Source organism: Malus sylvestris, chromosome 6 (genome assembly GCF_916048215.2).
Source record: "Malus sylvestris chromosome 6, drMalSylv7.2, whole genome shotgun sequence".
Lineage (NCBI taxonomy): Eukaryota > Viridiplantae > Streptophyta > Magnoliopsida > Rosales > Rosaceae > Malus > Malus sylvestris.
Window position 1 is genome coordinate 16,262,022 of NC_062265.1, and position 6,033 is coordinate 16,268,054.

Genomic DNA, 6,033 nt, shown 5'->3' on the forward strand with positions numbered 1-6,033 from the left:
TCTAGTGCCCAGAAAACATAACAGCCACTCCACCTTCTTCCACCCTCTTTGCCGAGTTCTCTACCATCCTCCAACCATCAAACACTCCTCCACACTCACCCTAAACCTCTCCATACCATTCCCCATCCATTCTACACCATAAAACTACCCAAAACATCTTCACAACCCAATCTGCCGTAAGCAAGGAAAGGGACAGATTCACTACGATTGTTTGGCTCTTCATTCTGAGTTGTTCAACGATTTTAGGTGTTTTCTATCTTATATTTCAATGTCTAATTCATATAATCTTTGTTTTGCTTTAAGTATGATTGGCTAAATTTGTTTTGGCTAAGGGTGGATTCAAAATCATGATTATATATGTGAAATAAGTTGATTACTTTCAGTTATCGTTGTATAAGTCGTGAATACAATTTGCTTAACCGTTTGATTTAGAACTTATTCTTGTATGTTGGTTGAGAGTGCACGCTTAATTTGCATGCTTGAATTTGATGCTAGGATATAAATTTGTTTCACCTAATCGTTATGAATTTATATTCGTAAGTAGTGAAGGTCGCTAGTCACGATCGTGTTAAGTAGAGTCCTGGCAAGAGTATCATGCTTTTCATAGTTACGAATGCCTTGTCGATGCTTACGATTTCCAAAGAACGTAATGATTCTAACTTGTGTCTTTATCATGCTGTTCATATAAAGAACTTGTTAGGAATAATTTGTTTGCGATGCATATTCATCCAATTCAATGATTCTAGGGAAATCTGAAGGTTAATTTAAGCGGACCTAATTAACTTGGAGTGTCGAGATTCATAACTTATTCAATTGATAACTGGAAATCGATTTAGGTTGCATATATTTCATGTGTGGAGAAGAACCCCTTAGCCATTCCATCATCCATTGATTCTTCATAACTTTGTATTACAATCTGTTTCTCTTACAATCTGCCATTTAAGTTTATTTTCGTCCAAATCAATTCCCCAATTATTTTGAATTCCTAGATTAATTGGAAAGTGTGTTGGTTTATGTTTTTAAGTGTTTTGGTACAAGTTAAAACCCAAATTTGTCCAATTTGATGCTTTGTGTTCAAAACTACCTAGAAAGTGTTTTTAAGGCAGTTTTGAATCTTTTGATTGCTGTTTTGAGTTTTTGGTTTGTTTTAGTATTTTAAACGTGAGTTTTGCATTCTTTGAGTCTAATCTAGTGCTTTAAACTTTGTTTTTACATTTCTAAGTCAGTTTTCAAGTGTTTAGCAATCCCTCCTAATCCCCGGTCTAGAACGATCCCTATTTACATACTTTGCTACAATTGATAAAAAGAGGGTTTAATTTTGTGTGTTAACTTATTTTTCACATCATTCTTATAGCCTTCTCGAAATGGTTTCTCGCTCAATCAGTGAGGAATTCACGGTAGGTCGACCCGGCAAATGTGTGCACTAGTTTCATGTGCTAGCAGGAACCATTGGAGTATAATCTTCTTGCGAGATTACCAAATTTATCAAAAAGAATTCCAAGCGGCTTTGAGGATCGAGCAGTATTTTAGCATGGTATTGGTGAAGGATCTTATTGTTGTGGTAACATGAACGTCGAAACACTTCTAGCAGGTGGTTTAGTGTGCTCTAGAATAGTACGGTATCGTGATTGAGGCATGAATCAGATGATTTAGATTCGCACATGAAGAGTAAAACAATATTTTGGCATCTTTGAAACTTCTCACTAGCTTATCGAGACAACAATGAGTTATCGGTATTACAGACTGCAGACTGTAATATCGACAACATAATTGTTGGGGTCATTAAGAAAGTGGGTAATACGGATCATCTATGGCAACACTTACTAGTTAGCTATGGTGTATGAGCTTGGAGGCATGAAATAGGAATAATTGCAATCCGATCGCGACGAAATGGCATTCTCTTTCATGCAACCGCTCTAACTTGATTTCTTCCTTGTGTATGTATTTACATACATATTTTCTCACCTAGTTTCGACTATGTTACATTTAGCAAGTTATTTTAAAATTTTGAGGATGGAATTTTTTTTAAGGAGGGTAGATTGTAACAGCCCGTTCCTAAAAATTATGAATTTTATAATTTTAATAAGTGAGGTTACAAAAATGCCTTTTGAGGCAAAGTGTTCACTTTTGTTGACTGCCATGTCATGTCACCACACGCTCATCTTGGATCCAAGTTTGGTGCACAGCACTATCATACAGACCACTATAGATGGTTCCGACTTGTAGGCGACCCGTGATTATTCACACAGTCTTCCCGTGATCGTAGCACTTAAGCGTACTTATTACACCTAGTCCTATCGTGCAGACCACATTCGGTGGTTCCGACTCATGTGCAGGCATACTTGATAAGCTATAGGTTCATCTATACAGGCCACAATAGGTGGATCTGGCTGACAGTTCACTTTTGATTAATTTACTTCACCTGGTTTACTTATTCATTATACTGAGATATTTGACATGGCATACATGTGGATTTTGGTATTTCGAGTATGGTTTTTATATACGTATGTATTACTATGTTCTGGCAAAATTATATAGGTTTTAGGGTGAGGGGTTATTATGTTTGAATAAGAGAAATGGTTTTTGAAAAGTTTTGTTTTTGCCCACTCACATTTTTTGTTTTGTGTCCCTCCAGGTTCTAGTAACAAAGTTTCTGTATCGACAAGGATTCGTGGCATGTCCCAGTACTGGTGGCTTCCTATGATGGTATAATCCTTATCTTACCTTACTGTACTTTACTTATGCTCTGACATCACGTGTGAAATAGGTCCATACTCGTTCCCCACGCACTCGTGTGCTTAGGCACTTTTAGGATTAAATTTATTCACATTTTCCACATCATCACACTTTATAACTTTGTCACCTTCTGGGTGTTGCCCAGCACAGCTCGATTCAGAGTCCTAGTGGAATTTCTGGGGCGGGGTGTGTCAGTATTACTTTGGTCAGTTATTGTAATACCTCTTTTGAAAAATGTTATGCTAGGGTTCATAAATAAAAAACCTTGTAAACTTTGCAAAAAATTTAAACCTAAAATGAATAGGTATGATCCTACTAGTGAAATAAATGTTAATGGTAAATTAAATTGTTGTTTTTCTACTTTAATAGACTCATTGTTAATGCAATGTGTTAAGTAAACTGGTCTCTCATCAAACTGTGTTATTCTCACAAGTTTTGCTAATTTTTGTCTATATTTTTCAGGTACTAATTCTTTTCTTATGATAGTCTTTGTGCTTCCTATATCTATCATAGCTGTTGTTTGTATGTTCTTTTGCTAATTTTATTTCGCAATTTATGGTAATTAAAGAACTATTTTTTGGCTTTTCTATACTATAAACAATATTTCCTAATATTTCAGTACTTTCTTGTGATTCCGCTGATTCTGCTAAATTAACTTCTAATAACCTATTACTATAACACTTTTCACATAATATTGAATATGTATTATAGTACTTATTTGCAACTAATTTACTACACTTATGACATTTTTCTGGCCAACCTAGATTAATGTATTTATATTCTTCTTCATGTTGCTCTTCTGTAAATGCACACATATACTCTCTTAAATCACTATTTGTGCTACTTGAATCTTCCGATTTTAAATCTATCATGTTAATACTCTTTATACTATAAATACTCTCATTATCACTCAAATCATCTAAGCTATATATTGACTGTATATCCTCATCTTCCTCTAACTTAAACAACTCCATTAAATGTACTTTTCCTCTCAGCTGTTTACTAATTTTGGACATTTAGGTCTGATGTGTCCAACTTCTCCATATGACTAACATTTACAACTACTCTTATCTTTTGGTGCTTTATATTTTCTAATCCAAGGTCTACCACTTCTTTTCCTAAATTGTTTTGGAATATATTTTCCCTTCTTATATGTTCTTGAAGGTCTTATGCTGAAATTCTTATGCTGTTTGTAGGGTTTGTATGACTTATATTTCTTTTGGTATATTTTCTTATGCTTATTTTTCTTATGACAACCATACTGTTGTGGTAAGTCTATATTTTTACACCTCATATAAAATTGCTTCCTAATCTGTCTCTTAGCTTTTATTTGGCTACACTCTTGTCTAAGTATATCATATACATGTTGAATCTTAGGTCCTATTGCAATATCATTTTTCTTTGGATGCTTTTGCCATTCATTCCAAATCTTTTCTCCTATTGGTCCTTTTATTTTTGTCATATAAGTATCTAATAAATTAATATCACTAATTCTACCTGTTTTTTCTAAATATTTAAAGAAATCTGGTGTATACTCAGCTATATTGTCACATCCTGGCTCGGGCCCCCACCATATACTGGGCTTGACTCCGCGTTAGCACGATATTGTTCACTTTGGGCCCCGACCACACCCTCACAGTTTTGTTTCGGGGAACTCAAATAAGAACTTCCCAGTGGGTCACCCATTATGGGATTGCTCTCGCACGAACTCGCTTAACTTTGGAGTTCCGATGGAACCCGAAGCCAGTGAGCTCCCAAAAGGCCTCGTGCTAGGTAGAGATGAGAATATACATATAAGGCTTACATGATCCTCACCCCTAAGCGATGTGGGATCTTACATATATATTGTAAATCACAAATTTGTAATTGTTCTAAATATCTAATCACCCTTATTTGTTCTTGTTCACTTTTGCCATCTAATCTATTATGATCTAAAAATTCTTGTTTAATCAAAGTAACAAAACCATCAATATTAAAGTATGTTTTAGCTGCCTGATGCTGTTCTGGATTTTGGACTTTTCATGACTGAAATTAATCAAAAACTAAACCATCTAAAGTATGCTAAAAATAATCTAACATATTTTGTGAATTACTAAAATATCACATTAATTTTGCATGTACGCAACCATTTTCCCATCTCTCAATTGTTCTCTCCCAATCTTGTGGATCTACATTATCTAAGTTTAATATATTTCTTGCTATATTTATTTGTTCTAACCCTCTCAAATATGGAATCCTATTTTTTCTGGATGGTTTTATCATACCCTCTTCTATGTAATCTACTTTTTTCTTTTTCATTATATTGTTCATTTGTTGGTCTAAAAAATTGTTGGTCAGGTCTACCTCTGTATCTTGGATTTGGATTTTCTACTTCTGATGTGCTACTTTCTTCTGCTGGATTGCATTCTGCTTTCAATTCTAATAAATTATTCTATTCTTTTGATCCTAAAACATGTTCTACTCCTATTTCTAAAATTAAAACTTTCATCTCATTCATCTGAAATTCTGTGTAGTCTTAAATCATATATCTTCTATAAGCTTATCTACAGTATGATCAAAATTTTGGTCAACTAAATTAATATCTAAATTATCAAAGCCATATGTATACTCTCATTTTCGATCTCACTTTCATCCTCTTCTATATTTTTTTGTGCTTCTTCTTCATTTGGGTAGATATCATTAGCTCTGACTATTTCTTTTCATTTTCTCCTAAAAAGTTCCATTTTCTATTGTCAAAACGATTTAGCTTAGGTGTAACATCCCACATCACCCAGGGGAGTGGATTCTATAAGCCTTATATGTATATTCCCATCTCTACCTAGCATGAGGCCTTTTGGGAGCTCACTGGCTTCAGGTTCCATCGGAACTCCGAAGTTAAGCGAGTTCGCACGAGAGCAATCCCATAATGGGTGACCCACTGGGAAGTTCTCGTATGAGTTCCCAAAAACAAAACTATGAGGGCATGGTCGGGGCCCAAAGCGGACAATATCGTGCTACGGCGGAGTCGATGACACACCCCAACTCCGAATCGAGCTGTCCTGGCTGACACTTGAAAGGTGATGAAGCCATAAAATGTGATAATGTATAGCTACGAACAAATTTTAAACCTAAAAGTGCCTAAACACACAGTGAGCGGGTATGGACCCATTCACACGTGATACAGAGCGTAAGTAAAGTATAGTAAGGTTAGATAATGATTATACCATCATAAGAAGTCACCTGCACAGGGAAGTGCTACGAATTCTCGGCAATATAGAAACTTGCTACTAAAACGTGGAGAGTTGCAAAAATAGAAAA